The following is a 12,053-nucleotide window of genomic DNA, read 5'->3' on the forward strand; positions in this document are numbered from 1 at the left end:
GGGTGTACGAGACATCCATATCTTTCTGGTATAATTCCTCTGTGTATTCTTGCCACCTCTTCTTGATGTCTTCTGCTTCTGTTAGGTCCTTACCACTTTTGTCTTTTATTATGGTAATCTTTGTACGAAATGTTCCTTTCATATCTCCAATTTTCTTGAACAGATCTCTGGTTCTTCCTATTCTGTTGTTTTCCTCTATTTGTTTGCATTGCTCGTTTAAGAAGGCCTTCTTGTCTCTCCTTGCTATTCTTTGGAAATCTGCAATCAATTTCCTGTATCTTTCACTATCTCCCTCGCATTTTGCTTGCCTTCTCTCCTCCGCTATTTGTAAGGCCTCGTTGGACAGCCACTTTGCTTTCTTGCATTTCCTTTTCATTGGGATGGTTTTCGTTGCTGCCTCCTGTACAATGTTACGAGCCTCCATCCATAGTTCTTCAGGCACTCTGTCCACCAAATCTAAATCCTTAAACCTGTTCGTCACTTCCACTGTGTACTCATAAGGGATTTGACTTAGATTGTATCTTACCGGCCCAGTGGTTTTTCCTACTTTCTTCAGTTTAAGCTTGAATTTTGCTATAAGAAGCTGATGATCTGAGCCACAGTCAGCTCCAGGTCTTGTTTTTGCTGACTGTATAGAGCTTCTCCATCTTTGGCTGCAGAGAATATAATCAATCTGATTTCGATACTGCCCATCTGGTGATGTCCATGTGTAGAGTCGTCTCTTGTGTTGTTGGAAAAGCGTGTTTGTGATGACCAGCTTGTTCTCTTGACAGAACTCTATTAGCCTTTGCCCTGCTTCGTTTTGATCTCCAAGGCCAAACTTGCCAGTTGTTCCTTTTATCTCTTGATTCCCTACTTTAGCATTCCAATCCCCTATAATGAGAAGAACATCCTTCTTTGGTGTCACTTCTATAAGGTCTTGTAAGTCTTCATAGAATTGGTCTATTTCAGTTTCTTCAGCACCAGTGGTTGGTGCATAAACTTGGATTACTGTGATGTTAAAAGGTCTGCCTTGGATTCGTATCGAGATCATTCTATCATTTTTGAGATTGCATCCCAGTACAGCTTTCGCCACTCTTTTGTTGACTATGAGGGCCACTCCATTTCTTTTACGGGTTTCTTGCCCACAGTAGTAGATGTGATGGTCATCCGAACTGAATTCGCCCATTCCCGTCCATTTTAGTTCACTGATGCCCAGGATGTCAATATTTATTCTTGCCATCTCATTTTTGACCACCTCCAACTTACCCAGGTTCATGGTTCTTACATTCCAGGTTCCTATGCAATATTTTTCTTTACAGCATTGGACTTTCCTTTCGCTTCCAGGCATATCCGCAACTGAGCGTCCTTTCGGCTTTGGCCCAGCCGCTTCATCAGCTCTGGATCTACTTGTACTTGCCCTCCGCTCTTCCCCAGTAGCATGTTGGACGCCTTCCGACCTGAGGGGCTCATCTTCCAGCGTCATAACTTTTATATGCCTGTTGTCTTTGTCCATGGAGTTTTCTTGGCAAGGATACTGGAGTGGCTTGCCGGTTCCTCCTCCAGGTGGATCACGTTTGGTCAAAACTCTCCACTATGACCTGTTCATCTTGTGTGCCCTGCTCGGCGTAGTTCATAGCTTCTCTGAGTTCTTCAAGCCCCTTCGCCACGGCAAGGCAGTGATCCATGAAGGGGTTAAATATTTTAGCCTTCCCCAAACTGGTGATCTCCAGCTGTTTTGGAATACAACTCCCATTAACCCCACCCAGTGCTAATGCAGTATAACAAAAACTGCAAATCTTCCTCCTGTTTCTCATACAATTCCTGCACTTTGAATAAATAGATGGGAGAAGAGAACTGTTTGGGTCTAATTAACTAAAGCGTAGCCAGCACATTCCATTTTTAATTCACCATAAAGATGTGCCAATGTGTGGTAGTGCCCAGTTTTGCTGGAAATTCACAATTATTATGACTTGTCTCATGCGCAAAGTTGGATATGACAGATCTGTTCTGCTTGACTTGAAATCTGACCCCCCCCGACAAGACTAAATAAAGTCTATGTGATACAATGCTTATTTAAATCATACACCATCTATGACAGGCATACTTGTTTTCAGAAGGAGGCACCCATCTCTCACACCCTGAGCATGCCTTTTTCAGTAGAAATGCATTTGACCTTGATTTTATGTTTGATGGCCAGGAATGGGGAATTTGGGGGCCTCTGGATATTTCTGGACTACAGCTCCTTCCTTCCATCCCAGACCTGATCAAAAATGATGCTGTTTGGAATTTGGAATCCAACAGCATCTGGAGGGCAACAGGTTCCCCACCCTGCCATGGACTAACAGGGTGTTCAGATGGCCATATTTAATGGGATTCATTTGGCCTTTGAAAATGGGGCTCAGTGGGGAGATTTTTCAAAGCACAGAAGGCCCTAACGAAATTGGCGGGAGTAGCGTTGACCTGCCATTTTGTGCCTTTGAAATCTCTTAACAGCAGGGTTTCCCAAACTTGGGTCTCTAGGTGTTTTTGGACTACAATTCACACCATCCCTAGCTAGCAGGACCCATGGTCAGGGATGATGGGACATGTAATCCAACAACAGATGGAGACCCAAGTTTGGGAAACCTGCTTTATAAATACGCCTGCATTTTAACAGGTGAAGTTTATTGTTGCCCTTGTTCCTAGTAGCTGCATCTCCTGATCAATGAACTTACTATAACACAGTTTCTTTTCTATTTGGTAAACCTTATATTCTCTTACACTTGGGGATTTGTACTGTGACACACCCACCCACCCACCACAAACACACACACACACACCTGTGCCAGATCATCTGTTTTGTGCAGTTTAACATTCCTGTACACTTTCTTTGTATTGAACATGGCTAGAGACAGTGTACTGCATTAAGTGTGAGGTTGTATTTATTACTAAAACTAGACTGGGCCAGTAGTAACCCTCTGTCCAGAAGATAAATGGTTGATTTACACGCCGATCATACACAATGAAACTTCGCATTATGGCCACAATCTGGTGCACACAAGTCCCATTGACCATAAATGACCTTATGTGCATATAACGTTGTACTGAACTCTCATTTTGTTTAGGAACAGACTGCAGAGCTACTATTCTTACTCTTCAGAAAGGGCTGTTTCACATGAAATATTTTTTCAACTTGGAACTAACTTCAGTTGAGGAAAATAGATATATGCTATCATACATAATGTGAGTTATTTATGCTTATTTTGCCACAAGTGCACATACCACTTTCCAGTCCATGTGCTTGTGATGCAATACACACTCTCAAGTCACCTCATATTCGGTGGTATATGTGTTGCCTCCTAACACAGAGGACATCTCAGTGTTGGAAAAAATGGCACATCTCAAATAGCTCTTGGTTATTTCAGCAGATGGTCTGGAGAGATTTCTTTTTTCTTCCAGGGAAGAGGTAAACATCTTGTATCAACTGTCATAGATGCTGCTTAAGAAAGATGCATTCTGAAGAATGAATGGAATAGAAAAGTCCATCTCAGTATAAGAAGAAATAGTATTCAGAACAACATGAATAATAATGGCAAATGCTGTCCTTACAAAGGCTGGTGAGAGATGGCATGTGAACACACACTCATCTGAGCACTGCCTCTACTCACAAGTTTTGCTCGATTTACTTCCATTTCAAAAACATGTAAAACCTATTTGATGCAGAAACAACCGGAACAAAAGAAATGAATGGATGGCCCCTCCCCATTCAGTTTTTATTTATTTTTGTCTGCTATCAGCCACCTAAATGATGAATCTCGCATTTTGCAGATGACAGTTCTGGTTCAGATTTTCCTGTCTCATCAGATGGACCGTCAGAGTGACAATCAGTTTAAATTGATGAATGGTTCTGGCACTAAATAATCCTGCATACAGCCCCCTTTCTGAGTGACCATGCCTTTATAAGCAGGAATATATAATATACCTCTTGATTGTTAAGTGTCACCAAGAAAGGCGATATGTCAGCTCTGATGGAAAGTGGAATGATTATCTAAGCTGTTGTAGGCCTGATTCACATTACTGAAGAATTTTGCCTGATGACTGAATAGTTTTTATTTCTTTTTAATGTGTTGCAGAATTTCAGAGCTACTATGCTAGCAGCGATGGAATAGTTTGAATACTGTCACATCCAGGAGTAAGAAATCACAAATAATATGAATTTTGCTCATCTTCTTGGGCCTGTATCACCTCATAATTCATAAGAGGAAATTACTGCTTGAAACGGCTCTCATGTCCAAAGTTTCTTTGACTTCAAAAGCTAACACATTCTAATTTTATGATATATCAGCTTCCCATATGCAATGAACCTTTTCATTGAGGGCACTTCTACATTGTAAGGTGGTTCAGGTCCATGGAAGGGCTATACCACATGCTTCTCTCTATGCTTAAAGTGGCTTGGTGACAGAAATAATTAAGAGGTGGTCTTCAACTTAGCTCCAGGCATAAGATGAAGAACATTGCTCTAGAACAGTGTTTCTCAAGCTTGGGTCTCCAGCTGTTGTTGGACTACAACTCTCATCACCCCTGACCACTAGTCCTGCTAGCTAGGGATGGTGGGAGTTGTAGTCCAACAACAGCTGGGGACCCAAGTTTGAGGAACACTGCTCTAGAACCTAATGCTACTATGGTTTATATAGTTACACTTGTGAAGGCTTTACTGACCAACCCATAGAGTGTGATAATCACAAACTGAGGACAATAGGCTTGGACTCACCTAATTTATTTTGGGGTAATCTAGAAACATGCTGAAAACTCTTGCTTCTAGTTGACTCAGAATCAAGCCTGTTTAATCAGAACCCAATTACTTCAAGCATGAAGGTAACACCCTGGGAATCATATTTAGGCAGGGCCCTCCCCGCATAAGTAATTTTGTGACCCAAGTGAGATAGATCCAGGTCAGAGTTGGTGCAGGGCTAATAATGGGCCATAAACTGAGTTCCTGGACACCTTTTCTAAGTGGCATCAAATGCTACAAACAACATTTGATGTAATGACTGTTAATGTGCACATTCCATTGTTGTGATCCCAGAGAAGTTTTCTTGCCCCGAACCAGAAGTCTGTTCACTATTCTGCATGCACAAGACATTGCCCAGGTTAGGATCCAAAATAGTGAATTGGCAACTGCACACGTAGAAACCGATCTTGGATGTAGATATTTTTTCTCAATGAGCTGCAGAATTTCATGAAAAGTTGTTGATGTGAAATGGTTGTAGGCCGTGGTGCATGCATGTTGCTCTCTCCGTATGGTGTCTGGTGGATTACTGAATCAGGGCAACCAATGTGCCAAATGTACATGAGCTCAGGCTACAACCATGATGGGTAAACCTTCAATATTCTTTGTAACTGGAACTAATTTAATTGGTTTAGTGCAGGCTGTTGAGATTTGAGGTTTTGTCATGAAAGTCTGCACTTTCTTAGTGACGCTATTTAGAAAGGATAATAGAGCGATGTTATCTCATCATTATCCTTATGTGAAACAACAGCACAAACTAATCAGATTATTTTAATGAAGGAAAATATAATTCTAGAAGTGGAAGATTTACCACTTCTGATGAAATATGGATGAAACAGCCCAATCCATGTTTACTTGGAAGAAAGTCAAACTCTGTTCATTGAAACTTTTTCCCAGGCAGGTGTGAAAATAGAATCGCTGCCTAAAAGCCTTGCACATTCTTAATAAACACTTTCCAACTTAATTCTTTGAGAAATGACCTTTGAATTGCTAGATGTTTCCAATGACAGCTGCTTCCATTTCTGTAAACGTTATATTCTTTGTATTGTATTACCCTCTTAACATGCCATGATTATAGATTATCATCAGGAATTCAAATGCCAAGTGGCAATGTGTTGACAGAGCTGGACCTCTGGTTGAATATATCAAAATAACTGATATCTTGAAATATTGTGTAAAAAAATCAGAGAGGTTTGAGTAGAACCAGTGATTCCAAGCAACTATTAGCTGGGTTTATGGAAGTCATGTAAGTGAAATGCAAACAGGGGACACAGAAAGGGCTGAACTCCTCAATGCCTTCTTTGCCTCAGTCTTCTCCGATAAAGAAAACAATGTCCGACCTGAAGAATTTGGAGCAAATGATTCAGCAGAGGAAACACAGCCCAGAATAACTAAGGAGATAGTACAAGAATACTTGGCTACTCTAGATGTATTCAAGTCTCCAGGGCCAGATGAACTGCATCCAAGAGTATTAAAAGAACTGGCAGATGTGATTTCAGAACCACTGGCAGTCATCTTTGAGAATTCCTGGAGAACAGGCGAAGTCCCGGCAGACTGGAGGAGGGCAAATGTTGTCCCTATTTTCAAAAAGGGGGAAAGAGAGGACCCAAATAATTACCGCCCAGTCAGTCTGACATCAATACCAGGGAAGATTCTGGAGCAGATCATTAAGCAAACAGTCTGTGAGCACCTAGAAAGGAATGCTGTGATCACCAATAGTCAGCATGGATTTCTGAAAAATAAGTCATGTCAGACTAACCTGATCTCGTTTTTTGACAGAATTACAAGCCTGGTAGATGAAGGGAACGCAGTGGATGTAGCCTACCTTGATTTCAGCAAGGCATTTGACAAGGTGCCCCATGATATTCTTGTAAAGAAGCTGGTAAAATGCGGTCTTGACTATGCTACCACTCAGTGGATTTGTAACTGGCTGACTGACCGAACCCAAAGGGTGCTCATCAATGGTTCCTCTTCATCCTGGAGAAGAGTGACTAGTGGGGTGCCACAGGGTTCTGTCTTGGGCCCGGTCTTATTCAACATCTTTATCAACGACTTGGATGATGGACTCAAGGGCATCCTGATCAAATTTGCAGATGACACCAAACTGGGAGGGGTGGCTAACACCCCAGAGGACAGGATCACACTTCAAAACGACCTTGACAGATTAGAGAACTGGGCCAAAACAAACAAGATGAATTTTAACAGGGAGAAATGTAAAGTATTGCACTTGGGCAAAAAAAATGAGAGGCACAAATACAAGATGGGTGACACCTGGCTTGAGAGCAGTACATGTGAAAAGGATCTAGGAGTCTTGGTTGACCACAAACTTGACATGAGCCAACAGTGTGACGCGGCAGCTAAAAAAGCCAATGCAATTCTGGGCTGCATCAATAGGAGGATAGCATCTAGATCAAGGGAAGTAATAGTGCCACTGTATTCTGCTCTGGTCAGACCTCACCTGGAGTACTGTGTCCAGTTCTGGGCACCACAGTTCAAGAAGGACACTGACAAACTGGAACGTGTCCAGAGGAGGGCAACCAAAATGGTCAAAGGCCTGGAAACGATGCCTTATGAGGAACGGCTAAGGGAGCTGGGCATGTTTAGCCTGGAGAAGAGGAGGTTAAGGGGTGATATGATAGCCATGTTCAAATATATAAAAGGATGTCACATAGAGGAGGGAGAAAGGTTGTTTTCTGCTGCTCCAGAGAAGCGGACATGGAGCAATGGATCCAAACTACAAGAAAGAAGATTCCACCTAAACTTTAGGAAGAACGTCCTGACAGTAAGAGCTGTTCGACAGTGGAATTTGCTGCCAAGGAGTGTGGTGGAGTCTCCTTCTTTGGAGGTCTTTAAGCAGAGGCTTGACAACCATATGTCAGGAGTGCTCTGATGGTGTTTCCTGCTTGGCAGGGGGTTGGACTCGATGGCCCTTGTGGTCTCTTCCAACTCTTCTATGATTCTATGATTCTATGATTCTAAGTGTATCTTTCTAAAAGCATAATTATTCAGTCAAAATGAGCTCCTTTGTTTCATCGATTTGAGTTTAAGTACATGCTCAAGTATCTTATCAAATTTATGGGATTCAGCAGTGCTAAACTACAGCTGCCTTCAGTGCTAACTTCTCTTTTTTTACTATCTGTTTTGAATTAACCTGTCTGTAACATTATGCTGTGTTGGTAATCTGTCTCTTAAAAAGGTTTTACCTCAAATATAAACCAATGATCCATGATATAACCATTGCTATGTGGTAGGGGATCCCTCAAACAGAGCCCATGCAGAATGGTCAGCTGTTTGCTATCTCTTTTCAGTACTCTTGCTGATGAATTTAATGGGATGCCTGCAGAAAGAAAGAGAACAGGGGAAATGGCACCCTCTATATCTGGGTATGGGTGTTTAAGTTGATTAATAATAATAATATAGCAGTATATTTGCTATTGCATTGTTTGTCCAAAGTCACCCAAATAGTTAAGGTGGAGTTCAGAAGACTGAATATTAAAACAATCTAGATGCATTTGATTGATGATATGTTGCATTTATCAATAATCGTCCAAGGAATGTAGAAAATATCAAGACTGAATTGGGATATGTGTGAATTACAATATGTGTGAATTACAGCACATGCAGGCTGATTTATTTGTTTCTTTGTTTTGGTGTAAGTGGATGCTTTATTTATTGTTTTATCTTTTAACGTTCTAAATGTATAATATGTAAATTAATGGTGAGTGTATATTCATACCGCTTTTGCATTTAAAAAAAAATATTTTGAAGAAGTTGCTTTTGCTGAATTACAGGCAGTCGATATGATTTACAATATCCTTGCATTGTATTGATTCTGTATACACAGTCTGAATTTACAGACATTTCAGGGATTTCTGTAATAGAAGAAACAACCCTATCTAGAACCAACTGGTCTTAAATTATGTAAGCCTCTGGTATTGTGGAATTAAAAAGAAAACAGACACCTTTTATAATTTTAGGTATGTCAGCATGCTCCTGCATAAATCCATCAGATACTCTGAGCTCCAGTTCCAGACTGTATTATGTCAAATCACATGCTATGAATGTACACCTTGTAAAAGTGAGATATGAATAAACTTATAAATATTTGTAATCCCGTGTTCAAAGACACTCAAAAAGAAGCGGTGCCAAAGGAAATATTTCATAATGGACTCTTTGCATTAAATAGACAGAGCGATTGTTTCTTATTTTTCATCTTTACATTTGTAAAAGCAAATAAGATGCAGCTTATGATGCAGCATAAAATATATAACCTGCCATGACTCTGAGTAGCAGTTCCAATGGAGAAAATTAAACATTTAAGTGTGGCAGGATAGCTTAAATTATTGTCAACACCAATTAACATGTTGGATCCTTTTCAATTCCATGCTTAAAAAAGAAATCTAGTCTAGTGCTAGGGAAAAAAATACTTTTGTTTCCATTCTCCCTTTTTGCAACAAAACTTACTGGAGAGGAAAATGTTCTACGCTTTGTTTACTGTATCTAAATCCTGTTGACTTCACTTCTTGTACTAAGGCTCTAATCAGACACAAACACACAACTCACATAGTGTATCCCTCTGGTATAATCACACATGACTACAGAGTGCGTATGAATATTGGAACCACATGGAAACAGTCTTTCTCATCCAGCACTAAAGTATAGTCACATAGCGCTATACTTGTTCCACTGGTGAAATGTTTTGCACTAGGTGGGATGTTGTTGCAGAAGAAAATGCAAAAGAAGCCGTCTGTTAATTTCCTTACTCAGCATAGTACCATCTGTTGTACAATGAGCTTCCACTAGCACAACTGTTGCACTGGATTCTGCAACTTAAAACTCAGAGAATGTTGGATACAGATTTATCTTTTTCCTACCATGCAGGTGCCATGTTTATTTATTTATTTATTTTTGCCTCTGGCATATAAATGTTCTTACTGGCAGATTATTTTTTTAAAAAATGCTTGTAAACTGCAATTTCATACAAAACACCAGACAACGTTATGCACACAATAAAAACACACACAAACATTTAAAATGGCTCACTTGCTCGTATTTAACTCTTGTCCCCCATAAGCTGGGAATGAATGCAGGAATGCAGTCAACAACTCCTGTCCGGGCAACTCATTGCAGGAGATGGCAACAATGGGAGACAGTTTGTATTTCAGAGAAGTTTGGATGCCATGACTGAGATTCATGTCAAAGAATCCTTGATAAGTTTCCAAGGAATCTCAAAGCTGCTAAGAACACTGTTTGAAAATGGTGTGCCTTAGAATGGAATCATGTTATGTTTTGTATTAGCTTTGTGGGATGTGTTTTAATAAGTAGGAGAGGATATATTAATTGCAATTTATCTCCCCAGACCCCCATGTGTGGGGGCTGAACATACACTGAGCAGAGTTTAAAAGTCCCATCCTTAGCAGAAAAACAGAAAGCATATTGGAATAGGCCATGAAGCCTTCTTTTAATTACCGGTAAGTCCAGCTGTGAAGCAAGCTGGCTCCCCCCTTTCTTACTTTGCATAACAAAGAATCAGACAACAGACTGAAAAGTAAGTTTAAAATATGGTTTACTTACTCATAGTCTTTGCATTGGTTCTCAGCTACAGCACCAGTAAAATCTATGCAGATAACTATATGTGCCTGGGCAGGAGCAGTGGAGGGCATGTCTGCCCCCATTGCTGGTCATAGGAAGAAAGGGGGCGGGTAGGAGCAAAATATACTTATTTGATTCCTCCCACTCAGGAGAGGAGGGGAAATGACATCACACAGAGCCCTCTCTACCCATTACATTTCTATGGCCTGTGTCTCTGCCTATCTGCAATACAACTCTGTGGTGGTTAGCCCCTAAATTTACTAACTAGCAAGAATATGCATTGTTGTATTTGACTGCAATCTTCCACAAAATTTACCACCCTTTCTGGGAGTGGGAGAGAGTTCTTTACTCTCCCTAAATGACCCTTTAGCTCTCCCAAATGTGTGCCCTTTCAAAAGAACCGTATTTAGTTTTAAAATGTGTGTCAAATCGAAAGCATCGTACAAACTCGCCTGCCTCAGCAATCGCATCTAACCTGGTCGAAATGTATCCCTTTGCTCTCTGTTGTTCTTCTGAAAACTCCAGAGGTTAACAACACAGATGAAAAGGTCAGGGATGGAGAAACTGTGGCGTGCCAGATGTTCTTTTGACTCTAACTTCCATTAGACCCAGCCAACATGGCCAGTATAAGAGATGATGGGAACTGTAGTCCAACGTCTTGAAAACTGTAGTTTCCCTATAGTTATTGAGGGTGCTTTTAACCAGAGAATGGGCTTGGACTCAAAGGAAGCTGCCTTATACAGAGTTAGAAACCTGACCCATTTAGTTTGAGATTGCCAACACTGACTAGCAGTGGGTATCATATTATTCCAGGCAGTCTTTCCTGGTCTACCTGGAGAGTTCAAGGAATAGAATCTGGGACCTTTTGCATGCAAAGTATATACCAAAGAGCTCCAGTTCTCCCAGTCTTAATAACTAATTAATAATTTGATTAGCATTTACAGCAGGGTTGGGACACATTATGGCCCTCCTGTTGTTATTGGACTACAACTCCCTTCATGCCTGACCATTAGGCCTGCTGGCAGAGGCTGATGGGCTCCAACAACATCTTGAAGGCCACGGTTTACCTACCACTGTTTTACAGTATTTGAAAGCAGGTGGTTTCCCGACCCTGCGAAATGTAATGAGAACGCTTTCTTTTGACTCAATAACATTTATGAATAATTCCTCATGCGAAGAACCTCAAACACACCTCCTGAATTAAGTGAAGCACGAAAGCAGCTTACAATCATGCCATCAGCAATACACACTCTTTGGCTTGAGAGAGAGAGAGCCGATTAAATAATAAATAAATAATAATAAATTTTATTTATATCCCGCCCTCCCCAGCCGAAGCTGGGCTCAGGGCGGCTAACAACAATAAAACAATACAAAAGTACAACACAAACAACGCTCTAAAATCATTCATTATAAAATTAATTAAGTTCAAGCCACTGGCCACTATTGGGCCAGAGCTCCGCGAAGATTGCCGAGGGAGGGAGTCAGGCTGTGCCCTGGCCAAAGGCCTGGCGGAACAGCTCTGTCTTGCAGGCCCTGCGGAAAGATGTCAAGTCCTGCAGGGCCCTAGTCTCTTGTGACAGAGTGTTCCACCAGGTCGGAGCCACAGCCGAAAAAGCCCTGGCTCTAGTTGAGGCCAGCCTAACTTCTCTGTGGCCTGGGACCTTCAAGATATTTTTATTTGAAGACCGTAAGTTTCTCTGTGGGGCATACC

This window comes from Podarcis filfolensis, assembly GCF_964270895.1.
Source record: "Podarcis filfolensis genome assembly, chromosome: 4".
In the NCBI taxonomy this organism is placed as follows: Eukaryota; Metazoa; Chordata; class Lepidosauria; order Squamata; family Lacertidae; genus Podarcis; species Podarcis filfolensis.